The sequence below is a fragment of the Micropterus salmoides genome, unplaced genomic scaffold (assembly GCF_014851395.1).
Source record: "Micropterus salmoides isolate LMB-PRFRI ecotype aquatic unplaced genomic scaffold, ASM1485139v1 Ms_hic_scaffold_6, whole genome shotgun sequence".
In the NCBI taxonomy this organism is placed as follows: domain Eukaryota; kingdom Metazoa; phylum Chordata; class Actinopteri; order Centrarchiformes; family Centrarchidae; genus Micropterus; species Micropterus salmoides.
In genome coordinates this window covers 35,114,836-35,136,397 of record NW_024044348.1, presented here as the reverse complement: position 1 = coordinate 35,136,397, position 21,562 = coordinate 35,114,836, and the positions used below count along the sequence as shown (strand labels likewise).

The window sequence follows — 21,562 nt, the reverse complement described above, 5'->3', positions numbered from 1 at the left end:
TGTTAAGAATGCATTGCTTTACTGCATTGCTGTGTTGTATGAGCATTTGAACTGGATAAATAAATATTGGAGCCCTTGTTTTGATGTACAAAGATATTTTAGGGCAGAGCTACTTGCAGAAATATCCTCTTTGGTTGAATTAAGCATTGATAGGTGGAGCCAAATTTAAACTTTTCTGGTTAAATGATTATTCTGGTTTATTACATTATAGTTTTGACAGCATGTCATAGGGAGTATTTCAGTCAGTCCACAGCAGTTTAGCTGAACATGCAGAAATGTAAACTGTGTCTACTATCAAGCATACAATTCAGGTTTCCATTAGGTAATGAAAAATGTATTTACTTTACTTAGCTTTTCTTTCAAGGACATTTCCAATTTGCCAATAATTAGTACCAAATGATATAGTACTTACCAGGAAACCTTCTAAGAAATTTCAGAACAGTTTAGCAAGATTGTCTAAACCACTTTATTTGAAGGTAAAATCAGTTTGTGCATCCAAAATGTCGGTACAGCTAATGCCTGGTGCACATTGGAGGATTTTGAAATCTTAACTGATTTTAGAAATGTGGGGTACCTAATTACAGACTTAACTGATTGTTAAAAATGTTATCATAAATTCAGTCAAGATGCAGGACCAAACACTTGCCATTTACTAAACAGTTTCAGAGTGGCAATTTCGGGGACTCGCATGATCAAACGTGACTTCAGAAAATAAACATACATGGAGGCAGACTGTCGTCGTCAGCTAGTTGCACATGTGTGTGCTATGTTTTGCACAGAAAAACAACAAAATAAGAGAGAATAAAACTATAGATGAACTCGAGGCTGAGAAGAGGGAATCCGCATTGTTTTTACATTTTAAAGCAACATATGTTGGCGAAGCTTCTGGGTCAGTTCGCTCTCATTGGCTGTTGTGGGTTTCTGCTCAATATTCCATCGCAGTTCCTTTCACAGTAGAGGAAATGATCACAGCTCAAATTTCAGATTTTTAGAAGTCAGGGAGCCTCTGATCCACTTGGCGATGTTAAGACTATATCTGTAAACCTCTCACACTACAGGATCATTTGGGCTGATCATCTGTTCCAACCAGCCTCGGATCTGTAACACTTGATTGATGGGAGGGCCGAATGGGCACAAAATCGGCCCAGTTATCCTCTAGTGTCCTAGTCCTGCATAAAATTGCAACCTCCTATTGTGTTGTCAACTTAAAAACACAACATGAAAGAGAAATCCTCAAAACAAATAAAAAAATTAACATCAAACATTATATTCCACAAAGGCATTGATGCATCACACACACCCGCCACTACATAATCAGCCTTCACCTAAAGATCTTTTTCAAGCTAGCCACTCTGTAGACTCTCTGGGGATGGCTGGACAGCATGTTTTGATGCTTCAGGGCTCTCCAGGCATCTGTCCTGTGGAGCCTGATTGCCTCACAGCCCCCGCTCTGTAGAGAAAATGAGGTTGAGGTGGGCCACACGGGCCTCTCCAAGGCACAGAGCCATTGCAGTCGAAGTGGAGCCCTGACCCCCAGCAGATTTCTAATGGATTTTAGGCATCACAGGCAAACACACAGCTGGGCTCCAAACAAACTCATCAGAACACCCAAGATTTGTGGCTACCCCATCGACCCACGCACCCACCCACACAATCCTGCCTCCCTCACACTTTTTCTGTACTTGTGACAGGCAGTCACCTGATAAACTGAATCCACTGGTATTCTTTGTACTTTAGAGCAATGTAAAAAAAGAAATACATTAGCTCATTTTCAATACAATCCGTTTTTCATGTTTTGAGTATTTCATGTGTTTTTGTTTTCTTCAAGTATTCCATAGGGAGTTCGGGTAAGAAGTGATTGCAGTGTTTTTTAACTCACTTTTGCATGATTTCTGTGTGTTTGTATCTTCTCTGTCTCTGTCTGCCTCCTTCTCCATCAATGTGTGGGTGTATATTTGTACGTAGTCTTGTATTTGCCACAGAGACGGCATTTCACTTCACTTTCATTTAGAAAGTCAAAAAATAGCAAGGTGACGAGCTGAAACATCATGCATTAATCAGGGGGACATTTGTGTTTGTACAACAAATAATGGGCAGTTTGTGCAAAAAAGTATTCAAAGATTGCATATTGGTGAATGTCAGCTTCCTGAATGGACTGAAATGAAGTGAATTTGAACTACTACAGGCTTTGTTACTGTTTGATGCAGTAGTTGATCCAGTGTCTTTGGGCTTTTGCCATACATGGGAAAATTGTGAGTACATGACCCTGGCAAAGCGGCTCTTGGCTTGGCAAGGTCTTAGCTTTTGTCTCATAGAAGTCAGGGGTATTGATTCACGCTTGAGGTGTCTCTCTGTGGAGATTGGCCTGCTGCGCTAGCATTATCTTGGGTGGCAGTGTATTCATAGTGTACTGAACAATGGGGCTGAGGGACGATGAAGCTAAATTGTTCTGAATGACATTCATAAGCAGCAGGGGCCTGTGGGTTGTAGGAGAAAGCAGGCAATAAACTTTAGAGGATACTGAGGACAAGGGGAACTCATGCTCAAACTTTTTCCAAGTTGTACTTTTTTAAGTATCACAACTTGAAATTCCATTTTTACCCATGCCCAAGTTTTTTTAATGTCTCTGTTTGTCTCCCTCTGATTGTGCCAATATTCTGGATCCACTCATGTAATGTATAGATACACAACGACCAGTGGGTAGAGGGAAAGAGACAATAGTGTCGCATTAAGCTGGTGAGCTTGAGTACCCTATGGAGTTTTTTGCAAACAAACACAGTTAAGTTAACATTCACTGTTTCTCATAGACCGTGAGTTCTCACATTTTGTGTATCTTTACTCCATAAAGTTTGGATTTGTGGAATCCGATGGCATGTTGACCGCGTGCACAAGCACCCGCTTTTAAAAACATTGCTCCATAGCACTACCAGTGGCCAAAAACTCCAAAGGGTACCTTTACGTTATGGATGAAAATATTCCCATAAGGACTTAAGTTTGGCTCTAACCGTCTGGCGCAGACCAAATTTTCCATCACCAAGTCTCCATTTTAGGCTTGTAAAGAACCTCTATTATGTTTACCAATAGTAAGTGAAACTGTATTTCAGAGAAACACTATTTTTCATTTGACACTATAAAAAGTATCGTTGGAACTTTACAAAGTATCACTCTCTTTCTTGGCAAATTATTATTTGCTAACTTGCTTAGGGGCATGTGCTCAAAACAGCATGAACAGTACTGCATGGATTTTGACTGACATCTACCTTCATGAGGATGCACTGATAAAGGTTTGTAATTTCAGTCGTAATCTAGATGATGATGATGATAATGATGATGATGATGATGATGATTTTTAACTTGCACAATAAATTAAATCACTGAAGCTTGAATTAACTTTAAGTGTCTCAGTTTCCATTATTTCCCCAGTCGTAAGCTTCACATATTCATTATTTTTAGTCATTTTTAGTCAGTGCTTGAGATTAAGTTTGCCTTCATTTCTCCTTCATAACCTAAACTGACCTCCTGGCAAGCCCAACATGACATTCAGAGAATGATGATGACACTAAAGACAGTATTCCTCATTGAGGATATTCGAGTGATTTCCATCTTATTAACATGTCTTCATCTCTGGAACATTGCTTGTAGGCTGCCTAAGGCAGAAAAAAATCTGAATAAATGTGGCCCATGTGGAAATTGGAAGTCAAAAGTGCTATTTTAGACATTGAATTTGGCCATATAATTAAAAATGATGTGTTGAGCCACTGTATGTATTCCACCTGTCATTTTTATGTTGCATGTGCACAGTTATAGGTTTGTGAAATGTGATCTACATCATCGTCTTTGAAAAGTCAAATAAAACTTGTTCTGTATTTTGTCAATTGTCACTTTGGTTCATTCATCTATACTGCTGAATTGAAAGTCATTTCATTTGGTGAAAATAATAAATTAATAACAACACCTGCACAAAACTGATCAAAAACTGCCCAAAATATTTTAAAGCTAACAGCGATAATAAGTGAGAAAACGTGAGAAAAGCAGAATCACCATAGAAACAGATGAACAGCTCAAGGTGAGCTTTTCTCAAAACAAAGCAAGAGAAACAATGCTCTGTGGAGGTGGAGAGACAAGGCGCATTCTGTATATATGCATGCTTACCATATGTCTCAGATGGAGGCATCCTTCAGTTCAAGGTTTATGCTTCTGGACTCATTTTACCTCACTGTAAGTTGGACACTAATCAGTAATTTAAGTTTGCACTGTGATGAGGGCTATGTAACGTAAACAAAAGTGCCAAGTCCATTCATATTTGCAGATAATAGATCATTGCCATTGGAAATGTGAAAGCTATGATTTACAGATTCTATGTTTCTGCTGTTCTTTAAGCTGATTGACCCACATAGCTGAGAACCACTGCTGATCTGAAATCTTGTTTCCTGCGTGAATGAGTCTGGTGAACCAACAGCGTGTTTTACTCTCTGTCCTCCAAATCTGAGAGTATGACGTCGGTCCATATAGCCAGAAGCATCAGATTTCACAGTGCCCGCAGTGAATAGATAAAGCTGCGGAAACACATGATGCTTTTATAGCTTACCAAAATAACTTTAAGGCAGAAATTCAAATGCTTGTTATGCTCTCGTCACGTCAGAGGAGTATTTCAGTTCTCTTTTACAAAGGTAAAAATGACAAAACATCCTATTGTACTGTTGTACATAAAATCTTATTTTAGATTACCTTTGTATGAACCCCCAAAGTGTGCAATATTAGATAGAAAAATAAATTAATAAGACATTATAAAACAACTGATACAAATGAATTGAGTAAAATATAAATATTAAAAAAAAACAATTTAATTCATTTTATTTATACATATTTATTTAATTGCAGACATTTTCTTTTTAAAATGCTATTCCATGACAGAGGAGTCACTGACCTCTCATCTCGAAACTAATTATGCTCTCCTTACAGGCTTAGCAACCTCTCCAAATGTAGCCAGCTAGCTCCAGTTTGCTAGAGCAATGAAAATGTTGAGAAAAATGTCAAATATTAAATTAATTTAGGTTTCATTTTTTCGTAGCTTAATTATCAAATTATTTCCTTGGATACCAATAGCTTGATTGATTGGGAGATAACCTGGAGGGGCAATCCTGAGCTGAGAAGTTCGCGTGAGGTGAAGGTTCACCGAGGTGTTTCCGCTGTAGCCAGGTGGGAAAAGACGCAAATTTAATGGGAATTAGGGCCGGCAAATGTGCTCTAGTTAAACAAAGAAGGAGAAGGAAAAAACGATTAACAGCGATTAGTTTAAGTGATTGTTTAATGTGCTTATTAGTCGTGAGTCATGATAGCAGAGGATATTGTTTTTTTACATTATTACGTCATTCAGAGTGGAAATGTGAACATGATCAATTAAGTCAGTAGTCGATATAATGGTTATACTTGGAGACGCATGATTAACTGGTTTATTTAAAAGCTGTGGTTAAAGTTGAATTATTATTATTATTATTATTGTTAAGATTAATCTTCATTCTTAGATGAACAGCTTTATTTATTTGGATGTGATTAATAACTTTATTTTTGATCATGTGCTTTTTTTCTGGTTGCGTTTAAAGGTTATCAACCTATTAAACTCCATTGATGATGTATGAATTATAACTGATGTGTTGTGGAAAACTAAATAAATTCAAAGAAAGAAGATTTTAAGGAGCGAGTTGTCCAAGTGCCCTCTGTCATCTCCTAAGCCTTTTTCGAGTTTAAGGCAGTCACTGAAGCCACACCCCAGATAACTCGACAGACAATACCAAATTAAATACTGAATTGCTGCTGCTGCTGCTGCAAACGTACATGGTACACAGGAACAGCAACCAATCTCCACTTTTTCTTCTATTTAGCTCAACAAGGATGTAGATGCTTCCTAGCTTCACAGCTATCCATAAATGTCTGGAATTCGACTTTTTCTGTCTGCAGTCACCATTCATTGTGTGCGTTTTTGTACTGGACGCACCCTTGACCCAAACATTGTCCAAACTGCATCTCAATCATTACCCTCAGCACCACAGCGACAGCCAAAAGGCAGAGCAGCAGCTTGCTCATCAACAGTGGCGCATGGCCTGATCAGTGAAATAAATTCCTAAACGCAAATGAAAACTCACAGATCAATAACAAAAGAAATGCTGTGTTTTCATCTTAGCTGGGATATGTGTCAAGCAGATTGTGTGACTTGCAAAGCTGCTACGTATGTGTAAGTGTCAAATAGTTGAATGGTTGTGGACGCATTTGTCCAGTATTTATCCCCCCTGATTTTTTGGTTTACATTTTTTAGTTTCTTCATGGCCAAGGCACTGAATTGACAGACTTTCTGACTTAAGTGGATGAGATAATTTTAAAATAATCAATTTATTTAAGTTTTTATCAAAACTGCGTAATACATTTAAATCTAAACTTTTTTTGTACCCTTATTTAACGTCAGACAATGCTATGAACTGTGGGTTATTCTCTCAGGCTGAGTCTGCAGAGAAGCAGACTTATGGAGACTGTGCATAAAGGGTTCAAAAAGTCTGTGAGAGAGTGTGACAATTTGACAGTGGGACAGCCCTAAGCCCTCACACTTACCAGGAACGCGTGTATGTGTGTAGCATACATGAACAGCATACCATTCGATGCTACTCGAATAAACGAATCCTACTTCCTGTTTGAAAACGCCAGTTCTCCTGCAGCTTGTCGCCTGATTGTTTCAGCCCTGCAGTGGTCATGTACCTCCCGGCTAACTTGGTTCCAGTGAATTCTTTTGTGTTTTTGTGGTTGTTGCCTAGTGTTGCTGACGTGTGTTTTCCTGTGCTCCAGAATTGCTGCCCTGTGCCTTTCTTCATCGCTCACCACCAGCTGGACTACGGCAGACTGTCGTATGCTTTAGTCAGTCTTGCCAACACAGAACGTTTGTCAGTAAAGACTTTTACTATGCCTGTGTGTCCGTTTCTAGGTCTGCCTTAACTGAACCATGAACAACTTCCTTTTGAAAACTATACATTAAATAATATGTATTGAGCAAAACATGGTCATTATCAGGATGAAAGATGGGAATTTAAATGGTGCGAGAGATTTTTGTGGACATGTTGAGAACATATTGGCCCCCATTTTATTTATTTTTGTCTGAAATGACAGCTGTGACAGTGGCTCTCCTGACGTGTTAGAAGGGAAGTAATCTAGCCACCTTATTACGGTGGAACCTTTTTTTGCACTCACGTCTTCTCTTGCAGCCACTTTGATGTCAGACAAATGACTGGGGTAAAAACATTGTAGTTATGATTTAGCTGTAGCTTTCATGCCTTTTTCTTTATGAGCCGACACAGCTTTGACTACTTCCTCTCATCTTATGTTACTATATTAGCACAGTACAATGTCATCACTGGCTTTCCTCCCAAGTAATACTGTTTGCATTCAGTAACTTGTGAAATGTCACCATTTTAAAGCCAAACCTTTTCATTTTTTTAATAATAGCCTGTCTAGTTATCATGTATTTTTGTGGAGAGGAGATCACAAAGGAGAAATACTATGACAATTAATTAAGTTATAAGTTAGGTTATAGTGCCAGTGTTAGAAAAGAGGCAAGAAGGCTGTTGGAGGGAAAAAATTATTTGGTTCATTTTGATCTGAAAACAGGCTCAGTTTTAAACTCATGCACCTGCAGAGTAGTAGATGTGCTTTTTGGAGAAGGCACAATGACTTTTCTGCCAGAGGCCTCCTATGGGACTACCTGGTGTTAGAATAGACTGCAGCTCAACAGGGATCTGTGGCTGTAAAATCATTACGGCTACAATCCAGTTGCGACTATGCAATCCAGCTCTTACACTTGGTTCTGTTTTGTTTGTTTTTTGTTTTTTTTGTGGGGGGGGGGGTGGGTTGCCTGTGAAAGGTTTGATCAATACATATGAAGTAGTTGCAAGAAACAAGGTCTGAAAACCAGCTGAAAGGGCTGATCACCTGGAGATATCTGAAAATCCAAAATCTGACTTGTTACCATTGATTCACATGATTTATATGTACCAACAATCATCATGATTCATTCATGGTCTTTATTAGTAAAATCACTGTGATCAGCTATCATACACTGTATATCAGAGTCTTCCATGCATCTTCTTGAGGTTTGGTTTGTTTATATAGTAATACATTTTAGATGAATTTAAGTTTTTATGATCCCTTTAAAATCAATAAAGGTGTTGGCCCTAGTTTACATGTTGCAAAGCTTACTCTTAGATGTACAAGTAAAAGTATTTTCTCTGATTCAGATCTCTCTTAAGTCAAAAGGTAGTTCTATCTCCTTAAGATGTGACTAACGGCTCATTTCACACACTTTTATAGTAAGAATTCTTATAGTAAACATTGGTGAACAGTTCATGACACACCCGTAATGAGCCATAAAGGCGTAGATGATCAACACTGCTAATGGTCACTTAATTACTGCTGATTGTTAAAAAGTTAGTTTTAATCATTTACTTTTACAGCTTGTTAATTTTACATATTATACAGGCTACAGCTCAGTGACACTATGTGATTTAATACTAGAATGCAATATCACAACAACTGACATTGCCTACAGGGTATTACTATGTTCAGCAGATTCACATTTATATTTCATATACCTTATCTTCAGTTGTCCATTTTTTTCTTTTTACATATTTTTATGGATCAGTAAATCTTCATCAGTAAAATTTTAATCAATGTATCACTTTCAAATTGGGCTGCTTGTTATATCTGGGTATAATTACTGTGAATAAATGAGAATACTGTCGACTGGTAGCTCAAAGCAGTGAGGTAGTTTCTCAAAATTACAACCACTTTTCTCATAAATAATAGTTTATTTGTTTTTTATGCATGTTTTTTTGTGTTTGTGGAGGTGTAGAATGGTTTTACAATTTTGTAAAAATGCCAGTGCGGTACCAACCTTGTCTCCTACAAATGCATTTCTTTAAACATTTATATACTACAAAAAATACATTTCATAGGAAGTAATATTTCACTACTCAAAAAAACACCCATCAACACAATTCAGGCAGCAATAATATTTCCAATCAAAATCAGAATCAGCTATATTTGCCAGGGATGCATTACGGAACATAATCCAGAGGCAACAGTCTGCATTGCCATCTTGATATCACAAGGTAATTTGGAAAACTTAGTATTATATAAGCGTAATATCTAGAAAACAAGGTTGGTAATAGCTACCCTAAAAAAAATACACACTACAATTGCCAAGTTCATTTTCATGTGTAGAGGACACTGACATGCCAAATAATGTCTTCATCCCTGTACACCATACAAAGACTCCTCCTCCTTAAAACCCAAATTAGAACATATGCTTGAGTATGGTTCACTCTTATGTATAAAGTATGTGGTTTCACGAAAACCTGTTTGTTAGGTTTATTCCCACGTCAGTCCTTGACCAAGGCACTGGCTTAAATGTGGAGTTGGTCCCCAGGCACTGCACTGTGGTGTCATATTCAGCTCATATGTCAAGTGCAGACACAGGAAACAAGGAGAAGTGTCCAGAAAGCTGAGGAAAGGGGCTAGTGCTCTCAGGCGGACAAACAGAGGGTTGGACACGGGCAGAGCAGGACTCTTTAGGCGGACAACCTGGAGACAGGGCCGAAGATTAAATGGTTATTGCAGGACTGTCACGATCGCTGGGTGCTCAAAGCAGGAGTGTGAGCCCAAATGCAAGACACGAGGAGCAGAGATAGGTTCCAGGGTTTTTAATCAAAGGCAAGACAAACAGGCATGAACAAAAACTCACAGGTACAGGAAACTGGTATATCCAAAACCCAGAATGGGTAATGCAGCAACTTGCAGAACACACAACATACAACAACACTAGACAGACAGGGAATGAACAGAAACACCAAACATATATACACAGGGTCTAACGAGCAGGGTGGGAGCAACACAGGTGACCAGGATCAGGGCTAACGAGGCAGAGGGACAGCAGGGGAAAACAGAGAGGCAGGCAGGCAGGAAGAGAGATAACTGGGGGAACAGACATAACCTAGGTTCCTGGACACTAAACACAGACACAAACTAAGACACAGAACTAAACCTAAGATACATGACAGACAGGTACAAGGTGAGCTAAACAGAACCTGTGAATGAACAATGAAATAAACAAGGCTAAACAGAGAAGACAAGAAAAGGAACAAAACTCCAACAGAAAACATGGACCAACTGTTACACAGACTGGGGTAGGGAACAGAGACAGAACTAACCAGGAAACAGACAACACTCAACAAGAAACAGAACGGAAATAAGGAAAATACCAAAACACCACTAAACACTAGCTGACAGATAATAACTAGATGAATAATAACCCAGACTAAATAACAGACACCAAACTGATCAATAAGTAAACTCACAGTAAACTAAATTCAACAGAACGGAACTAAAATATAGATGCAAAACCCAAATCTTAGAATAAAGAACACAGAGTGGATAAGGGAGACAACATAACAGGACAACACAGACAACAGACAAGGATAACAGAAAAAAAACAGATTAACACAGAACCAAACGGACAACAAAATGGCAGAGATCACCATAAACAGAGAGCGGACACAGGACCGCAGACAAAACAGAACCAGGCAGGACTGGTGGTACCTCTATGGTATCACTGGATCTCTGGGGGGCTGGCCAGCATAGTCTCTAGAGTGCTGGATAGCTGAATCTCAGTCTCTGGGGTGCTAATCGGCTGAATTTCTGGGGAGCTGGACAGAAAAGTCTCTGGAATGCGGATCAACTAAGGTGGGATACTTGCTGGAAAGGAAAGCAGAGAGCTGGAAACTCTGGACTCTCTAATCAGCTCAGGAATGGGGTTGACTCAGGACCGGATGGCTGTACACTCACGACCCTGTGTCAGCTGGGTCCATACTTTGCTTGGATTCTTCTGTCATAATCAGCTCATATGCCAAGCACAAACATTGGGAACAAAGATTTGGATCCAAATGCAGACCTCCAGGCAGAACAGATTTGGTGTAATATATAACAATATGTAATGTGCACATAACAAAAGGTGAACAAACTTACATCCATGGTGAAACAAACAGTCCAAAACGTAAAGTCCCCAAAAGATCTGAAAGAAAAGCAATAACTCATACAGAGAAAGAAGGCAAAAATCAAAACACAAAATCCATAGAATCCAAAATAAACAAGGAAAACAGGCATAGACACTGAACGGAAATGATGAGATAATGAGAAGACACAGCCTTAAATACACAACAAGGAGGTGATTAACAAGGCACAGGTTGAACTAATTTGGGAGAAGCAAATAAATTAATGCGAAAATGACAATAAGACTTAATTTAACCTAAGAACATTTAACATCCCAGTCAAATCACACTATTATCCAGAAAATACAAGCTATATTGTATATATGCACATTGTGCCTGTGCAGCTTATTTAGCTGTCTGCTTATTATGTTCTTTGAAACCAATTGTGGAACACTTTTCACTTTATTCCCTTTTAACTGCTGAAAAAAAAAATACATTATGTCAGCCTGGCTTGTTTTTGCCAATGTGACATCTTAGCTGTTATTGCTTGGTCTTGTTAGTCAACCAAAGGCTATGACTTTGATAAACTTGGTTTCTTATATGCTAAAAAATATTATTTGTACTTGGAGTTCTTTGAAGCATAATTTTTTTGTTATACTGAGGGAGAAAAGACCATTACAAATCTCTAATACAGTAGGTCTATTATAAATGAGAATTAATTATGAATTTAAATATGAAAACTTTCCTCAGGGTCTTGACTTGAGAATATTTACTGACAATTTTGTTAGTGAGCCTGGGGTCAGACTGTTTTTTTCCAAGGCAGGTGTTTAAACATGCAGATATAAAGACATTACTGAAGACATTCACTTCTACTATAAACAGGTCTGTAACTGCATAAATTAATGATAAAAATACTGTAGGTGTAGTTCAGACAAATGCACAAAAAATCACAAACAAGTGTACAGAGTCTCTTTTTATGATCCTCTCTGGCAATGGTAAATAAGACTTATTAAACCATGTTTTCACACAGTAACGTAACAAAATCTTTACCTGTATACATTGCAGTCGTTTAATATGAGGTCATCTAATCTGTTATATTTAGAAGGTAAACAGCCAGATTTTCATGCTGAAATTGTTATAAAAAAGGTTTAAATGAAAGTTTTCTTCAAATTAAAGAAGGTTTTCACTGACTACTGCTGATTGATGTGCCATGCACGTGAGTTGCTGCTGATCCTGAGCAGTTTCCCCAGACATGTCACGTTTGACATAGCCATGGGAAGTAGGGGTGCTGAGGATGCCGCAGCAATCTCCACCCCTAGGTCATATATATGGTGGTACATTCATTTGAAATTATGATTCTATTTATTACTTTCAGCTCAGGTTCATATGCTTGTTTATCATAATGAAACAACTTCTTCCATCTTCTTTTGTGTACTTGTAAATTCTTCTTAACTTTAATGTAATTTGCTCCATTTGATTGTTCCCTATTATTTCTTTACAGTTGTATGAGTTGACTTCTGTAACCATAATTTAGTTAAACGTTTCAAAGCACAAATGACTTTTGTCATGGCTGTTGGAAGTAACGGTACACAGTATAGTCTAAATCTTACACAGATCTTATGACAGAGCTTAAAGAGTGTTTGAGCAGTGCACATTACTCCACAACTAAAGCTGCACAAATTAACACAAGCAGCATCAAAAAACTGCATCACAGCTTTTAAATAAAACCATTTCTTTTCTTTTATCTAAATATCTAAATCACGAATAATGTCAATGATTAAACCTGCTCAGGGATACCTGAATTTTGGAGAGAATGATCTATAAATACTTTTTGTGAAAATTGATTGGGAGCATGACTGACTAATTGTACATCAGGCTACAACCTGTCCCCTGAATCTTGAAAATGACTTTGTTTTCACTTTAAAAGTATTTTTGCAACTTGTTGCTGTTTTAAGATCACTTGATTTTTTCTTGTTGAATTGTATAATAGAAAGAAATGAAAGACAGGAATGTTAGTCTTGGTCTTGGTGTGATCTTAACTATCTTTTGCTGGTTAACGGTCCATTACTCTATTTATTTATGGTAGTTAAGTTAGTTATCTAAGTTATGCATCCTTTGTGGGTTTAACTATAATTAAATCATCTGACATGGTAGGCGAAGGACCTGACTGGTACACGAGAACTGTAAACTTAAACTCTGCCCAACCATATCAATTGGATAGTTCTTGAGCCGGTGGCAATGAAATAACTTTGTATACAATTACAAGGTAATTCAAAATTAATGCAGTATGTCAATATATTTTTAAAACCCAGAAATCAGAGGAAGTAATACATTAGAATTGACCTATCTATACATAATAAAAGTGACTCAATAAGTACTTTAAAAGTGCAACGCAAATACATTTCATCCCCTTTGACCCTTAAATCCACACAGAGAGACACTAATACAATATGGCTAAGATAAACTAAGGTGTTATCATGGAGATGATTACAGTCATCATGTGTATGCTAATGTATTATATATGCTGTGTTAGGCCATGGTCTGCTTCACACCCTGGGTAAGACAAGAGTCATTCATAATTGATACCCAACGTTTACTGCAAGCCCAGGTGTGTTGCAGGAAATAACCACTGACCCAATTACAGTTTGCATCCAGCATGCTTTGGTTAATTTGTGTAAAAGCCATAATTGCTCTTGGTTTTATAATTCATGAACAAGGGCGTGCGGCACTGGCAGAGCACCAGCATCTATTACTCAACCACCCATGAGTGCATCCTCGCACTGGCTCTACATAGACAAATAGTAAACATGTGCGTGTGTGTGTGTGTGTGTGTGTGTGTGCGTGCACTCACACACATGCATATACGCAAACACAAAGCCTGTGAATGCACTTGGGCTAAATGGTTGCAGATGTTAATATTGTGAGTGAGAAAGATTATGAACTTGAACTCGGGTGAGTTGCCACTGGGAGATACTAATGTGTTTTGACTGTTGTTGTTTTTTTTTCCTACAGGTGCTGCTGCCATCAGAAACGATTGGCAGCTGGTGGGGAGTCAACATGCCCATTGTTAACATCATTGGCCATAAAGAGAACCTGCACTATGTGCTTGAGTATGTAGTGTTTCTGGGTTGGCACAGATACAATTTCAGCGATTTACTGGTAAGTATTTTTTCCTGCTTCTCCACATTCCTTTGCTTCTTGATTCACTAAAGTAATATTTCTGAGTCAGTTTTCTGGTCTGATGGCATAGTTTTTTTTTGTTTTTTGGTATAGTTTTCTTGCCATCATATAGACAATGTCACATTGGAAAAAACAAGATGCTTTTTTGTGAAACAAATTAAGTGTTAATGAGTACCTAAAATTTGTTCTGACAATTAGAGAGCTTTCAAGTTGTCATGAATTTGAGTGTGGTTATACACACATTTTAAATTCAACTACTTGATTCCACCAGCCGCCAGAGCTGTTAGCAGCCATTGTAGACGAGACTTATTGTTGGGACATCACTTTATGGGAAACGAAGAAGCATGTAGGCCAGCATACATATAAAACAAAAAGCCAGGAACAAAAAGATGGCATCAAAATCTCTCTGGTCCATTACATCACCAATGATTGTGAGATTAAGTTGAATCAAAATACTAGATTCCTATTGGCTGAGCCCCTCAAGGGAGCACAGGAGCCCCCTGTGGTGTGGCCATGATGTCACAAAACCCCCAAAAAAGTGAATATATTCCACAGTTTCTTCACAGAGAAAAAGCATCATGTATTATTGCTGCGTGCCATTAACTGCGCTTTATCAAGACCAGCTGCTGAATGCAAGTTCACTGCTGGTTCCTGTGTGATAAAGTCTTAATTACTGTGTTTTAGCACAATAATTAGATTTTTGTGTATCCTTGCTTGTGTTAAGTCCTGACACTGTGTATAGAGCCAATAACTATATTTTATCAAGACTAAAGTCCAGTACCGGGTACTGTGTGATAAAGCGATAGTTACATGGAGTCTAGCTGAGGCAACCAGGATCTGCCTTTTTAATTCTTTCTCTCCTCCCATACTAAGGCACACACACACATGCGCACACACACACACACACACACACACACATCTTACGCGCATCCACGCGCATCCACACACATACGCATCTCAAACCCACAGATAGCCTGTGTAGCCTGATGCCAGTTGTGCCCCACGCCATCTTGGTAAGGACAGGCAGAGTGACGATCCAACCCCCTCTCCTCCCTCTATTGCCTAGCTCTCTCTCACACACACACACACACACACACACACACACACACACACACACACACACACACACAACTACATCATATTCCTGCTGATTGTTGTATGCTTTTAATTTGCTTAAAGTAGATGCCAGCAGTTTATTGGCTGAAGTTGTTGATCATTGATCTGAAGTAAATAAACCCTATTGTTTTAAGAGCCTCTGCTTATTTGTGTCTGGGTTGTAATAACGAAGGTTACGATATGGTAACCCTAGTTCTATAAGCACAGGCTCCACCCTCTACTGGACTCTATGGGTACTACCTCCTCCAATCACACGCACGCACTTGCCCACTGAAATTTTATTGTGCACGTAGCCGACCAATAGGATGCCGCTACCGATACGTGCTTGAAGTATAAATAGCAGTGTCCCTACTGCCTCAGCATCCGACCGCCTCTTCAGCAGACGGCGTCAGAGCGGCAGGGCTCATCGGTAGAGGGCTCCGCCTGTGCTTATAGAACTAGGGTTACCATATTGTAACCTTCGTTCTATCTCACACAGGCTCCGCCCTCTACTGGACTCTACCGCCCTAGCCGCGAGAAGCCAAAGTCCACCACACCCGACCACCACTTCACCTAGTGACAGAGTGGTGGTAGTCACTAGATCCTCACTTTTCAGATCCTAGGTCGCACTTGCGAAGGAGCCCGACATATCCAAGAGATAGAAACGCACAAACAGTACACACAGTAAGGGCCAAGATGCCATTGTGCAGATCTTTTCGACACACACCCCGCTGAAAAAGGGTAGTAGACACTTCCACACTTCTGAGTGGAATGTGCACTCACTGCTAAGGGTGGGTCTGTTCCAGCCCGTGTCCAGGCTTGGGAGATTCACTCACAAAGGCTCTTCTTGGACAGGGTTTTACTGACTGCACTATCACTGAAACAGACGAACAGCTGACCAGTGCATCAAATGGGGGCTGTGTGCTCTACATAGGACGTTAGCCTAGCACACATGGACACAACAGATGCACTCTCACCTCCCTGCACCCTAAGTGGGGTAGGGGGGTAGAAAGCATCCAGATTTATTGTCCTGGACCTGAACATGCTCCTTATGTTCTTAAGAACAAAGGAGGTCTGGTGTCTCAATCCGGCTGGACTGTGGACACCAAGAACCAGCGTGCAGCTGGGGTGAACCGACAGGCACACAGCTCACACACCTTCTTAGCAGAGGTGAGAGCAAGCTGCAGGGCTGTTCAAGAGATAGCAGGACTGCTCCAGGGGCTCATAAGGTGCAGCTATTAGAGCCACCAACACAAGCAGCAAGTCCTACTGAACGGGCTATAGTGTCCCTGAATGCACCAGGTGTTGCTCCCTGGTGTCTTTCAACGCACCACAGCTCGCTGCAACAGTGTCACCGTGAGCGCGTCGTCATTGGAGCAGTCAATATCAACACAGCTGCTGAGTGAAGCCGAGTCAGGACAGGGCATCCTCCTCTCCACTGCAGCGAGCTGCTGCTGGAAGAATGAGCCGCTGTTCTCTGTGATAAAGTGCCACAGGCCGCACCGCTGGAAGAGACGTATTGCCTAGATTGGCGTTAGCTCGACTCATGCCATCGCAGCTAGTCAGCTAAATGCTGCGCTAGTTCGGTTGAGCATATGTCGACAATGTGGTTGTGGGGTTTAGGAACCACACACACACACACTGTCAGTGAGCCAGCAATGTTCCCGTGGACACTGTCGTGAGTGCACAGGGAACGCAGAGTTAGCTCGCATTGCTGCATTGTGTCACCGCCATGGCAGCAGCCCTTCATTTGGCTGCTGGGCGATGTAGGCGACCCGTTGCGCGGGCCGGACAGCCGGCTAGCGAGGAGGTAGCCCAACACGTTCAACACGGCTAGCTCAATGAGATGGGGTTGGTGGTGGGGAATAGCACTTCTAAGAATGTAATGTGTTTCTAATAAACAGTTTAACATTCACAAGCATCACCACAGTGTACACACAAGCAGCACATGTTAGACCAGTGGCTTCGTGAACACAAGGCCGCAGGGCGAACCCTTAGCTTCACCCCAGGAGTGAACGTTAGCTCTTTGATGAGAAGTTAACTTAGTTCTTTGAGGAATGTAATTAACATGTTTGACTCAAAACTGTTTCCACATTCTCAAAAGCCTTACCATAGCTTTACACAAGCAGCACATGTAAAACAATGGCGTCTTGAACACCAGACGGGGGATTGTGGCAGCGTCAGCAGGCCTCTCTCCCTCCATAACGGTCACTTGGCCAGTCGCTCTCTCTTCCCCAGCCACAGTTCGGCTGGCGGGGGGGCCTGGACTCGTCCGGGCGGGACATGGGTCAGCTCGCCCAAGATCATTTTCTAGAATTGGCTCCGTGGAGGTGGTGAATTCAGTGAGCAGTTTGCCATTTGCTGAAGAAAAAAGGATGCTGAGGCAGTAGGGACACTGCTATTTATACGTCATGCACGTATCGGTAGCGGCGTCCTATTGGTCGGCTGCATGCACAATAAAATTTCAGTGGGCAAGTGCGTGCGTGTGATTGGAGGAGGTAGTACCCATAGAGTCCAGTAGAGGGTGGAGCCTGTGTGAGATAGAACAGCTGGTTGTGACGGTCAGTGCTTGGATTCACCCTTCAATGTCCACCTTATTGATATAAAACAGTGTTAAAATATTGACATTTACAGGTGGGAAACTCTTTGAGACTATTTTAAACTAAATTATGTTTTTTTTTAACAAAGCCAGCTCCAGATCCCATCATTGTGATTCCACAAGATGCACCGCAGTGTGTTTCAGAAGCATTCCAAAAGCATCCCAGAAGCATCTCTCCACTCTGCTCTGAAGAGAATACGCAGCTAGTTTATTTTTGACAGAAGCCATGTCAAGAGGCACAGAGCAGATCAAAATGGCCAAGAATCAGACATACAAACGGCATAGAGAATCCCATGGTACAAACATCAAACCGCAATGACCAAGTCAACATAATCAGGCAGGCAAATGCTTCGCTTCTGAAATGCCCCCTGTGAGGTATTAAGCAGTGCAGAGGACAGATCGCCGGGTCACAACTGTGACATTCTAAAGTTGTGTCTGGTGGAATCAAGAAAGAATTAGATGAACAGTGATAGTGGCTGCAGTTGTGACAACTCAATCACAGACAGTAGATCTTGGCTTTTTTGTAAATGCTGTTTTCTTTTTCTGTTTTTCAGAAAGCAATCTACGTTATGAAGTTTCTTTCTGTTGTTTCGATTAATTTGGCCTCTGCAGAAAAGTCCCCTGTTCTCATATCTATGCAGAATAAGAAAATATTACTCTATGATAAAAAATCCCACAGGGGTACACTTAACATGTAGTTAAATCAACTAATTTGTGTGCCTAAACCCAACCAATCCTTGGAAATTGTAAATCTATTATTTTTTTTTTTTAATGATTCGGAAACAGTTTTGGATTGCACTAACCAATCACATTGTTGCCACCACGGTTAGAAATTAGAATGCTTATATGGGCAACTGGGAGGACCTGTTGAACCTGTTGGCACTGCAGCTGCGCAGTGTGATGATACTGGTTGGGTTTGCTTTCACGTGCACTTCATCAGTAATTAAATATGTCCTTGTTTTCCACTAAATATGTATCAATTTGTTAGAATCTGAAAATTCAACAATACAAAACAGACCTTGAATGAAAGGTCAGTACGTTTTTTACTTTCCAACTGCCTGATTTATACCTATTGCAGGCTCTTGCCCTACAGCGTGGTTGACAGGTAATTGTCAATAATTAGCCGTATTTGTCAAAAATCAATGCACTATTGTTGGTCGGAACAGCATCATTGAGGCTAGACACGGCAGGCAAAACCACCGATTTATCACGCTCTGGTCAATTTTGAGATTTTGGCCTACTTTACTTCCTTAACATCTTCTTTCAGACTAGTGGCGAAAAAAGTCAGAAATATACATTTAGTAGAATATTTTACTACAGTTGTTTCTTTGGATCTGTAGATTTCTTGTGAGAGTTAGCTTTCTACCGTAACATTTCCTGCCGCTGTTGCTCTCTGCACCATATGATTCCCGGTACCGTTGGAAAGCTCTCTCTCTCCTGCACAAAGCTGTGGGATCCAAATATGGTAATTTTCTTTGTACCAGCAACCAGTCGTGAAAGTACAGAGACAAATTTAAGCTAAGCATGAAATCTGATTGCCTAGCGTCAATTTCTAACAACGTGATGGTTTTGATGCATCACGTGACACTTCCTGGTTAAGCTGTCCAAGGGTGTCTCTGTCTGTTTCTGTGTGTTTTGTGTGTGTAAGTGTGACTGTCAGACATGCTTTTACTCAGTCAGTTCAGTTTTGATGTGTTTGAGATGTTATGCACTGGCGTTGTTAAGAATTTGATTCAATATTGGGTCTGTAAATGTCGATTTTCAATGAAAATGTGTTGAATTTAACTTATCTTTGTAATAGTTATCTTTACAGGCAGTTTTCTCAAAATTACTTTGCAAAAAGGGCTCAAAATGTCAGCGAGAGAGCCCTCATACACTGTAGGATTTGACAGTGGGACAGCCCTCAACCCTCAGGGATTTACCAGGAACTTGCCTGTGAGGGTGGACATTGATGTTGGGCTGTACAGCTGAACAGAAGCCGTGGTTACTACTCTGCTTCTGATTGGCTAGTAGTTGTTAACTTGGTACTGCGCATGTGCAACCCAAAAAAAAGATCAAATTGAAATGAGCTGCATTACTTGGTAGAATAAACCTATTCTAGTATAACTCCTAAATAAAATGAAGAAACTGAAAATGAGAATATGACCACTTTAAATAATAATGTAATAATTGTAGTCAGATTTTTTTTCCTGCACACTAACAAAATGCCAAAAAATAGTATATGCAAATGAGTGCATCTCAATACTCATGCCAAGTATTTTGTCTAGTTGTAATCTTTTGCAGACAGCTCATAAAATCCCACTAAAATCACTCATGAATGTATGCACTACTGTCTTTCTTCTACCTCTTCTGTCTGCTTGCCGGTAATCAACAGATTTGTATGGTCCATGTCAAACCCTTGCAGAGTGTGACTTTGCTGGCATATTGGGACAGAACGGGCAATCACTACTCACATGGTTTTAGCTAGGCTGGGGGCTGATTATATACAGTATATCACAGTAAAAGAGCATGCACAAGGAAATGATGAGGACAATAGTGGGGGGAGTAGAGGGAGAAATGTAGAGGAAATGTATAAAGGATTTTAAAGACTCATTTGTCTGGCTCCTTAATGAGAGGAAGCGGAACAAAGACCCCGGCTAATATTCCGAGGGGTCTAATTAAAATTAGGTGTGATCCGATGGAGGAAGGAGCCACAGAGGTGATTTTAGTCACAGCCCAAAAGAGACCAGCTAATTAGAGAGAGTGATGGCCTTTACTTGAAAACCACTGGAGAGTCGCAGGGCACACACATTGTCCACATCCCTTTGGCCTGGCATGGAGTTTGCTGCCATACTCTTTGCTGCAACCAGGGCAGAGAAAAGAGGACACTACTGGGGAATGAGACAGGAACATCAGGCAACAACAGGGTCGCAGCAGTTGTAGGGCAGCTGTGGACTGTGAATTGACAACAGAGCAAAAATGAATTCCATCCCTGCCATTTTTTATTTTCCACACACACACACACACACACACACAACCAGCTGCTCTATTTCTGTTCTCCTTATCCATGTTTTCCAAGTCTTCTTCTCAAACAGGCTTCAGCAAGAAGTCTGCCTTCCTCAGAAAATGTTACCTGGTTGCATGGAGAAGTCCAGGATTTTACACTCCCACCCACTGTATCAAGAAAAAAATAACACTGATGCCTGAAATAAATGAAATAGATTAATCCTCACCAAATTTCTGCATAATTTCATTTTGGTGCTTGATCGGGATCCCCTCCAAGCAGTTTGAGCCATGTCACTCTCATTGATGAAGAAACATCAATAGCTATTTGTCAATGTGCGCATTATGTATATGAGCTATCGGGTTCTCTTTGATTTTGCCCAATGGCTTGTACTTGTTCATCTTACCTTTGACATTGAGGGAATGCCGTCTTGTTGTTCTTTATGAGACTGTGATAGCACTTGCCCTAATCTTAATTGATGGCAGTATGGCTCATCTGCTAAAAGCAGCCTATATTTATCTGCTCGAACTATATATGTGCACTAATAGCAATTGCTTTCTGCTGCCTGTCCTTGGGAAGCTGCCAGGAAGACTGTGAGAGGGTAAGAAGTATCATCCTAATGTCTCAACGCCATAGCGCACTAAATCATTCTCTTCATAATAAAAGCACATACAAAGATCA

The 21,562-nt window shown here is 40.2% G+C and overlaps 1 long non-coding RNA gene across 1 annotated transcript; it reads right to left on the bottom strand.

Moving 5' to 3' along the window:
- Window positions 1–8,747: 8,747 nt before the first annotated feature.
- LOC119890348 lies at window positions 8,748–9,882 on the bottom strand. The gene is made up of 2 exons (XR_005442218.1): window positions 9,782–9,882; window positions 8,748–9,621 (listed from the first exon to the last, which is right to left on the bottom strand). It is a non-coding gene; the product is annotated as an uncharacterized LOC119890348 (long non-coding RNA).
- Window positions 9,883–21,562: the final 11,680 nt, after the last annotated feature.